Genomic DNA, 10,741 nt, shown 5'->3' with positions numbered 1-10,741 from the left:
GCTCGTACCCGTATGCTAAGGAAAACAGGGTATGACCTGTTGCTGTTTGGTGGGATGTTCTATATGATCAGAGGACTTCAGACAACTGTTCTGGCCATGCTCCTTTAGCTTCCTCGAGCCTTTTCTTCAGGGTATCTTTCAATGTTTTATTTACTACTTCGACTTGCCCGTTTGCTTGGGGGTGAGCAACTGAAGAAAAGCTCTTGATGATGCCATGCCTTTCGCAGAAGTCTGTGAACAAGTCACTATCAAACTGGGTGTCTGTTGTTCCCAAAAGAGGGAGTTTTAATATTTAAACTCGCAAGTGCACGATTCGTTTCAGAATATAATGTTCATGTAAGTACGAGGTCGAACCCATGGGAGTTGACTAACATCAAAAGAAACTATTTCAAACAAAGCAATAATATTCTAACCTAGTTCCAAATATTTGATGAGATTTTGTTTTAGAAAAATAAAAGACAAGTAATAAAAATATTAATGATAAAAATGGTTTTCAAATGAGATATGTAAAATAAGATTATTAAGATTTTAGAATCCACAAAATGCAAGTTCAATAGTATTTATAAGTATATTGATTCCCAAGTTTTGATATAGTTGAAATAAATCACACTATATATTTTTTCAAAATATATTTTCTATTCAAGCACAAGTTACTTTAAAAAAGGTAGGATTTTTCTTCACTTATAAAAGATATAATTTCTAAGCATTAGTTGTGTTACAACCTAAAGAAACTACAAGAAATCAAAGAGATTATGTTTAGGCAAAATATAATACTTATGCTCTAAGAATTAGATGTGAACAATTTAATGAAAAACATTTAATCAAAGAATATCATATTTTTGCATAATGAAGAACTAAGTGTAATATGCTTTAACACTCAATAATAAATGAAAAATGCATATCTTTGATAGAAAAATCCATAAACAATGTTGTACAAATGGGAAATCAACATACAACAAAAGAAATACTATCTAGTTACATTTTGCTTCATCATCATCTTAATAACCTTTGAAAAAGATTAGAAGCTCATAACTAGATTGAAATAAAAATTACAAAATAACATACTTGACATGCTCTTCAAAAGATGAAAATGGTAGAGAGAAAATAGTGAAAAGAAGAGAGAAAAATGAAGTGTAGAAGAGGTTGAAAAAAAGATGAAGAAGAAGAGCTCCCCAAATGGTCTTACAATACTCTATTTATAGGCAAAATATGGAAATTAAATTAATCAAATTAAAATAAATAAATTGATTAATTTAATTGTGTTGGGAAGTGGTAGGATAAATAGAGTAAGTGTAAGAGTATTGGAAAGATGAAATGTTTGGTTGGGTAAAAGATTAGTGAAAAGCTAGGGTAAAAAATAAATTAGGAATGTTTATTTAGGTAAGAAAAATAGGGAAGAGTGAATTGATATTTGAGTAAAAAAACATTGGGAATAAAAACATAATTTTTTGGTCTTTTTGTGGCTGTGGCAATGTGGGTTTCAGCTGGGCATTGGAGTGTGATTGGGCCTTGGGGCTGCTTTGTGTTCAGCTGCATGTTGGGCCTTTTTGGAGCTGGGCCCAAGTTGGTGCAGTGAAGCTAGAGGCGGTTTGGTGATGGCTATATGCTGAAGGTGCTGAAGAGGAGAGGCTTGGGCAGGATTGGGTGTGATGCGTGAGGTGTACATATGATATGAAGAGGGTCTCTTCATCTTGCAGCTTCTTGGAGGCAACGTGGGAGACAGGTGGAGGAGCTGTTGGGCTTGGGCCCAAATGAGCTGAAAGCATGTCATTTTTAACAATGCCATTTTCTTCAAAACTAACACTTTTTTCTCTTTATTTCTTTTTTCCCTTTTTTTTTCACTCTTTCTTGGCTCTTCAAGAACAAAAAATAAAACAATTTCCTACAAAATAAATACAAATTAAGTCATGATAAAATATTTTCAATTATAAATAATTCATATAAATTCTTTGAAAATATTAATTATAACTTAATTTAACATTTAAGTTCAACAATACCCATTTTTTTTACCACTAACTTAACAATAATAATTCAAATAATTAAGTACAACATTTTACAACAAAATACTTATATAAACACACAAAATTATATAAAATCATGATAGGACTACTAAATTCAAAATTACTTAAAAACTTAATAAATCAATTAAAAACTCAAGAATTAAGCAACAATTAGCACATAAAAAGTAGTAAAATAACTCTATTTTGTAGAGTTATCAGTGTCATTGTCCTAGACAATCTTTCTTGGCAATCCATATCGACAAACAATGTTTTTGATAACAAAATCAAGTACTTTCTTTGTCGTTATGGTTGCGAGCGGCTCAGCCTCGGCCCATTTTGTGAAGTAGTCGACAGCTACCACTGCATATTTCACACCACCTTTCCCTGTAGGCAAGGACCCGATTAAATCTATACCCCATACTGCGAAGGGCCATGGACTTTTCATTTGCTTTAACTCGTTGGGAGCTGCTCGTGGGATCTTGGAAAACCGCTGACACTTATCACACTTTCACACGAACTCCATCGAGTCCTCATTCATCGTTGGCCAGAAATATCCCTGCCTTAGGATCTTTTTCGATAGGCTTTGCCCCCAACGTGGTCTCCGCAGAAGCCTTCATGTACCTCCTTCATCAGCTCTTTAGCCTTTCTGGTGTAACACATCTGAGCAGTGGCATTGAGTATCCTCTTCGGTAATTGACCAGGATATACCTTGCAGACTGTCTCTGAAGGGTCCTGGCTTTGTTTCTATCTGTTGGTAGTGTGTCGTTCGTGAGATAATCTAAGTATGGTGCCATCCATGTATCTGCTAACTAGATCACCAGACTGGTTTCGACTGCTTGTATGCTTGGTGCGCATAGCCGTTCAACTGGCACTATATTTAAAGTGTCAGCATCTTTTGCACTCGTGAGTTTGGCTAGGGCATCCGCATTTGAACTCTGATCTCGAGGTATTTGTTGGAGGGTATATTTTTCAAATTATGTCAACAAATCCTTTGTTTTGTGCAGGTAAGCCACCATTTTTAGGCCTCGTGCTTGGTACTCCCCTAAGACCTGATTCACTACCAGCTGTGAATCACTGTCGATATCCAGCACTTTTATGTTCATGTCTTTGGCTAACCTTAATCCAGCAAGTAGGGCCTCATATTCAGCTTCGTTGTTTGAAGCGGTGAAATTAAACCTTATTGCGCAGTGAAATCGATGCCCCTCTGGCGTTATCAATATCACTCCTGCTCCTGCGTGGGATTCGTTGGATGATCCATCTGTGAATAGTTTCCACGAAGGGGCTTCAACTTGAGGCTCAGGTGCATTAGGCTTTTCACCTTGCTCGTTATCTGGGAGTTCAGTGAATTCAGCAATGAAGTCAGCCAAGGCTTGTCCTTTTATTGCTGCTCACGGTGAGTATGTTATATCAAACTGCCCGAGTTCGACTGCCTATTTCAAAAAACGACCAGCAGCCTCTGGCTTTCGCAAAACTTGCCGAAGGGGCTGGTCAGTCAAAACTGTGATTGGATGGGCTTGGAAGTAAGGACGTAACTTCCTTGAGGCCAAAATTAGACAATAGGCTAACCTTTCAATGGGAGGATACCTCAATTTGGCTCCGATTAACCTCTTGCTCACATAGTATATGCCTTTTGTACGTCTTCTTCTTCTCTTACCAACACCACACTAGCAACATATTCGGTGATCGCCAGGTATATGAACAAATTTTCCCCATCTACAGGCTTTGATAAGACGGGAGGCTGCGGCATGTGGGATTTTAAGGCTTGGAAAGCCTGTTCGCAGTCTTCAGTCCACTCGAACTTCTTGTTGCCTTTAAGCAAATTAAAGAAAGGAACACACTTTTCTGTTGATTTTGAAATGAATCTACTGAGCACGGCAATCCTTCCAGTCAAACTTTGCACATCTTTGATCTTCATTGGCGATTTCATATCGATCCAGGCCTTGATCTTCTAGGGATTAGCCTCGATTCCTCTCGAATTGACAATGAACCCCAAGAACTTCCCTGGCCCTACTCCAAAGGAACATTTGAGAGGATTTAGCTTCATCTGGTATTTGTTCAGAACATTAAAACACTCTTGTAAATCCTTCACATGTCCTTCTGCCTTTTTTGACTTCACCAGCATGTCATCAACATACACCTCCATGTTTATCCTGATCAACTCCTTAAACATGTGGTTAACTAGTCGCTGGTAAGTCGCACCAGCGTTTTTCAATCCGAAGGGCATTACTTTGTAACAGTATAGCCCTGTATCAGTCCGAAAGCTAGTGTGATCCTCATCAGGGGGATGCATACTAATCTTATTGTACCCTGAGAGATGATCTCATGGCCTACAGTTGCATCGACCAGCTGGTCGATCCTTAGGAGTGGGAAGCATTCTTTAGGGCAGGCTTTGTTAAGGTCTGTGAAATCCACGCAGGTCCGCCATTTGCCATTTGGCTTGGGAACCAGCACTGGATTAGAGACCCATGACGGATAAAACGCCACCCTGATGAACCCATTCTCCTTCAGTTTTTCAACTTCTTCCTTTAAGGCTTTTGATCTGTCTTTATCGAGCAGCCTTCTTTTCTGCTGCACGGGTGGAAAGCTTTTGTCAACGTTCAAGACATGGCTGATTACCGCTGGATCTATCTCAACCATGTCTTTATGCGACCAGGCGAAAACTTCCTGGTTCTTTCTTGAAAATTCCACCAGTGCACATTTGGTTGTTGTCTCTAAATTTTTGCCGACCTTCATAACTCTGGTCGAAAATTCTTCATCGAGTTGGACCTCTTCAAGGTCCTATATCTTCTTCAAAATCCCCAAAGCGAGGATCTAAATCTCTATCCTCACTTTGGGCAACACCCTATTTGGTGACTTCCTCACCTGATTGGGCTTGTAAATCATTGGCCATTTGCAACTCTTTTGAAGGAGCACTCCTTGACGTACCCTTCTTGGCCTTAGTGATTGAGGCATTGTAGCACTCCCTTGCTTCCCTCTGGTTTCCCAATACGCATCTTATCCCTGCGTCTGTTGGGAATTTCATGGCTAAGTGCCATATAGAGGTGACAGCCCGAAGGTCGACCAGTATTGGCCTTCCAATCACTGCATTGTAGACAGTCAAATACTATAAAAGTAGTGAGTAACGTCCTGTTGGCGGGCGCAGTATCTGCTGTCACTAGAAGCCTGATTGACCCTGTTGGAGCGAGTCCCTCACCAGAGAAACCATAAATTGTTTAGTTGCAAGGCTCCAAGTCCTTTGTGGACAACTTCATTTGTTCCAGCGAAGACTTATACAGGATGTTAACCAAACTTCCTATATCGACCAATACTCTTTTTACCATCATATTGGCAATCTGAACATCCATGACCAGCGGATCAGAATGTGGGAACCGGACATGCTGGGCATCATTATCAGAAAAATTTATTACATCATCCTCTGTTCGGGCCTTTTTCATTGCCCGATCCTCCACAGTCATCATCTTGATGTCCTGGTCATGGCGTAGGGTCCGAGTGTATCGTTCCCTTGCTTTTCCGCTGTTTCCCACGAGGTGCGGGCCTCTGCAGATGGTGAGTAAGGTGCCTGCCACGGGATTAGGCTGTAAAGGTGGCGAGCGTTGGCGTGCAGGCGCCTGCTCGTTGCCACCCGGAGCCTCTCGTTGGGAAGCTCCCGCGGCTCGCATGTATTTCCTCAAGTGTCCTTGTCTAATAAGGAACTTGATTTCGTCCTTCAGCTGGTTACATTCATTTGTATCGTGTCCATAGTCATTATGAAAGCGACAAAACTTGGTTGTATCCCTTTTCGAAATATCCTTCGAATGGGAGCAGGTCTTTTGTAGGGTACATTGAAACTGCTCGAGACTCAACAGGGTGGTATAGTTAGTGAACCTTGGCTCATAACGGTTGCCCTTAGGGTGCTTACTTTCGGAGGTAGAGGGTTTGTTATGGGGCCGTTTTCCCCCATTCTTGCTGTTACCATTCCCATTGCCTTTGCCATTGCTGTTGGGCTTTGACCCATTGGCGTCTTTGGCGGGGTCTTCAGTCCCTTTATCCTTATTTGGGGTCTTTCCCTTGCTGGCAATTGCATCCTCGAGCTTGATGTATCGATCAGCTCGATCCAAGAACTCTTGGGTAGTTTTAACCCTATTCTTCCTGAGGCTACTCCAAAGGGGCGTGCGGTGCCTAACTCCTGCAGTTAGGTCCATCATTTTTCCTTCGTCTCCCACTGTTTTGGCCCCGGCTGCCGCTCACATGAAACGCTGGACATAATCTTTCAGTGGTTCTCCTTCCTGCTGGCGTATCTCGACCAGCTGGTTTGCCTTAGTGGGGTGCACACGACCTGCGTAGAATTGTCCGTAAAACTCCTTTACGAACATCTCCTAGGATACTATACTTGCAGGAGGGAACTTAAAGAACCACTCCTATGCAGCATCATAAATTGTTGCAGGGAAGATCCTGCATCGAGCGTCTTCAGACACCTTCTGAATGTCCAATTGTATCTCAAACTTGTTGACATGAGATACCGAGTCACCATACCCGTCAAAGTTTGGAAGTGTGGGCATTTTAAACTTACTGGGGGTTTTAGCCATGGTGATCCTTTATATGAAAGGAGTGCCCCTTCTCCTGTCGTACTCGATATAAGGCGTTCTTCCCCCGACCAGCTGTTGCACTGCTTGGTTCAGGGAATCTATTTGGGCCTAAACGGTCTCAGGAATTGCCGAGGCCTCTGGTGCCGGGGGAATGTACTCATTGTGCCTTTCTCAGCGGTCGTTGAGTACATCCCTTAGGTCATCATCTCTTCGCCGCTGCTCACTGGCTCCGAGCCAGCTAAAGACGTTGTTTTGTCTGGGATGCCCCCCAACATTATGTCCTGCATGTCGGTCTTCTCTAGGTGGGGGGCTTCTGCCTCCACCTCTCTCCTCGTTTCTCCGACCAACATTCCCTCTGCCTGAGTCGGCCTCATTGTAGCCGTGGCCATCTCTGAACCTCGACTGGCTATGGTGGGACCGACTGTTTCCTCGGTTGCCTCCTTGGGCTAGAACTTCTTGAGCGTTAGGGGGAGGCCTGTGCTGGTTGGTGGGTCCCCGTGCATTATCATGTCGTGGAGGGCCCCTGATTGCAGAGCCTGTCTCTGAGTTCCTTCTGTTGGCAGAAGGAAGATGCCCCCTGCTTGGTGGGTGCGGCTCTTCACCCCCTGGGTGTCTAGGGCTGCGGGGCTGTTGCCCGGCCTTATTCTGCCTTGGACACGGGGGATTGCCTCGATCAGCCTAGGATGGAGGTTGAGTCTCAAGGTCCCTAGGTGGGACATCATCCTGAGGCATTGGTGGCTGCTCCGGCCTTTGAGGGCTTGTTGGCTAGAGCGGAGGGCTAGGATTGAGACCTATTTGAGGTGGCCCACTCAGGGGTTGGTCAGGCTGCGAGGCAAGTGCAGCCTGATTCCTAGCCAATTGGAGGGCTGCTTCGAGGGCTACCATGGCATCCCTCTGACGACGGTCCATCTCCGCCTGTCTTTTGCTCAGCTCTTGGCGCTGGCACTCTATTTCCCTCTGCTGTGATGCCATTATCTTGGCGACACTCTCTTGATTGGTCCTCAGAGCGGCCAGCTCAGCTTGTAACACCCCCAGTGTTGTCTTCAGGGCCTCAGAGTCTACTTCCTCCTCATCGAACTCCAATTGAGGTTCGTCTTCAGCCATATTTGGTGGAGGAGGCTGGGATGGAGCGGCAGCAGCCTGTCCAGTTTTCTTGGATGTCTTTGCCATTAGTACTTTCAACAACTTCTTCTCAAGCTCTCAATGAAAGCACCAGAATGTTGACCCTCATTTTGGTCAACTGACACGGAGTCAAATGCTTGATGTGATGGAAAGTATTGAATAAGGTCTAATGGAAAGAAAAATAAACGACACAACAATTTATAGTGGTTCGGCCCTAGAAATTGGTAATGACCTACGTCCACTTAAGCTACTATTAATCTTGATTCTCAAAGGGGTGATCAAAGAGCTAAGGTTCTTGAGTTTCACAAGCCTTTTAGAGATGAGTAATACAACCGAAAGATAATAGCCAAAATTTCTCTTCTAAAGCATAAACAAAAATTAGCCAAAAGTCCCTCCCTTGAGTTATTTCTCTCTATTTATAGGCTCAAGGTGAGTTACATGAATCAATCAAAGATATTTTTACCTAATTAATCGGATAATCAGGTATAAAGGGAAATAATCTCTGATATGATTACAACTATACAAGATTACTAAAAAATATACGGAGTATACGAGCAGTCTGGTCGTATACCAAACTCAAATGTTGTGTCAAGAGAACACCCCTGATCGATGGTCGAACAGAACCTCTGCCAGGTGTCAGCCACGTGTTGAAAATATTTGCCACGTCATCCACACCTGCTTTTTGGATAACAATATTTTTCACAAAAGTCAAGTAAGTCATTTCCATCATCTTCGCAAATACTATCTATCACGTTAACTTCATGCATTTCCTCATACTCAAGAGATTTAACAACATTAAATACATTCAATTCAACAGTCGTATTTCCAAAAGATAATTTCAAAATACCATTACGAAAATTTATGATTGCATTAGATGTAGCTAAGAATGGTCGACCTAAAATGATAGGAATTTGATCATGCATATTTTCCACAGGTTGAGTATCAAGAACAATCAAGTCAACAAGAAAGTAAAATTTATCAACTTTTATCAAAACATCCTCTATAATGCCTCTAGGAATTTTCACAGAACCATCGGCTAATTGAAGAGTTATAGAAGTAGGTTTTAGCTCACCAAGACCAAGTTGCTTATAAACAGAATAAGGCAACACTAGCACCCAAATAAAGTAAAGCCTTGTTAATAAAATGATCATAAATAATGCATGAAATCGTGGGACACCCAGGATCTTTATATTTAACAAGACTCTTATATTGAATAATGGAACTAGCTTGTTTAGTTAAAAATGCCTTTTTCGGAACATTAGTGTTTCTTTTAACAGTACAAAGATCCTTTAAAAATTTAGAGTATGCGGGAATTTGTTTAATGGCATCTAAGAAAGGGATATTGATACTAACTTGTTTGAAAACTTCTAAGATGTCATTATATTGGCCACCTTTTTTAATTAGAAGTAATCTTTGTGGGAATGGGGCTTTAGAAATGAAAGGATGGATTGGAGTTTCCTTGTTTGAAGAGTCATTGGCATTAGAACTAGAAGGCTGACTCTTTTCTTTTTCTTTTTCTTTTTCAATCTCGGGTATGTAATCGGGTTTGACAATGTTCTTTCCGGACCTAAGAGCTGAAATTGATTTGACTTCTTCATTATGACTAGACTTTCCTATCTCATATTGACCTTTTGGATTAGGGATAGGTTGACTGGGGAATGTTCCTTTTTCTCTATTAGCTAAAGCAGTGGCGAGTTGTCCTACTTGTGTCTCGAGTTTGGTAATTGATTGAGACTGATTTTGTAGGATTTGTTGAGTGGATTGCATAAATTGTTATAAAGTATCTTCTAAGGAAGGTTTTCTTTATTGAGGATATGGTTGATTTTGTGGGGCATGAGTTTGGTTTTGTGTGTTGTATTGGAGCCCTGATTCATTTGAGGTTGGTTATGTCTCCATGAAAAGTTTGGATGGTTTCTCCAATTTGGATTATAAGTAGATGAGAATGGGCAATTACTTGTTTTCCCATAAGAATGAAGTGCATTGGCCTCCTCAGAAAAGGCTTCTTGGTAGGAAGGACATGATTGGGCATTATGGCAAGGACTAGAACATATAGAACACACCTCTTTTCTTGATTGTATTGGAGAATTTATGGTTTGGCTTATGGCTAAAGCTTCTGCTTTTCTCGCTAATTTGTCTAAGGATGTTCTTAAGTCTAATTCCTCTTTTACTTCATACCTTCCTCCTATTTTTGGTGAATTAGTTGACCTAGACCTAGGATCAAAATAATTCCATTGTTATGAATTGACAGATAAATCTTCAAGGGCTTCCCAAGCCTCTTGTCCTTGAAATTTTAAAAAATTTCCAGTATGCATAGATTGAATCATTTGACGATTAGAGGGAGTCAAACCATCATAAAAATATTTTACAAGTCTCCATTTTTCAAAACCATGATGAGAACATTTTAATAATGAATCTTTAAATCTTTCCCAACATTCATAAAACTCTTCATTATCTTTCTGAAAAAACTCAGAGATTTCTCTCCTTAGACTATCAGTTTTAGACATAGGAAAAAATTTCAGCAACAATTTATTATAAAGTTGATCTCATGTAGTTATAGCCCCGTGGGAAGGGAATTTAACCAAGCTTTTGATTTGTCTTTTAATGAAAAAGGGAACAATCTTAGTTTGACCGACTCATTAGAAATTTTTTAAATTTAAATGTTGAGCAAATTTCTAAGAAATCTTTGACATGCATGTAAGGAACCTCTCTATCTAACCCATAAAAAGATGGCAACAATTGAATAATTGCTGGTTTAAGCGCAAAATGAGTAGCAGAAGTTGTAGGAAAAACAATGCATGAAGGAGCATTAGATGAAATAGGTGCAAAATATTCAAGCAAATTTTTTTCAGGCACAACATTTTCATCAACAGGATTAGCAATTGGTTCCATGGTGCTCAAATATTTACTAACACTTTCAATTTCAAACAAAGATTTACTAATCGATTTTTAAAGTTACGTTCCCAATGATGCATACAATTTTCACAAACAAGGCAATAAGGATAATCTCAAACAAGCAATTTTCTGATGTGGAAGATCAGTGAAAATCTCAACCAC

General features: G+C 40.7%; 1 non-coding gene across 1 annotated transcript; it reads left to right on the top strand.

Annotated features, from left to right (window-relative positions):
• The first annotated feature begins 10,069 nt into the window (after window positions 1-10,069).
• LOC133827798 (small nucleolar RNA R71) lies at window positions 10,070-10,176 on the top strand. Its single transcript, XR_009890449.1, has one exon. It is a non-coding gene; the product is annotated as a small nucleolar RNA R71 (small nucleolar RNA).
• The last annotated feature ends 565 nt before the right edge of the window (window positions 10,177-10,741 follow it).

Source organism: Humulus lupulus, chromosome 3 (genome assembly GCF_963169125.1).
Source record: "Humulus lupulus chromosome 3, drHumLupu1.1, whole genome shotgun sequence".
Taxonomy (NCBI): domain Eukaryota; kingdom Viridiplantae; phylum Streptophyta; class Magnoliopsida; order Rosales; family Cannabaceae; genus Humulus; species Humulus lupulus.
The sequence above is the reverse complement of the archived record's forward strand: the minus strand, read 5'-3'. Positions and strand labels throughout refer to the sequence as shown.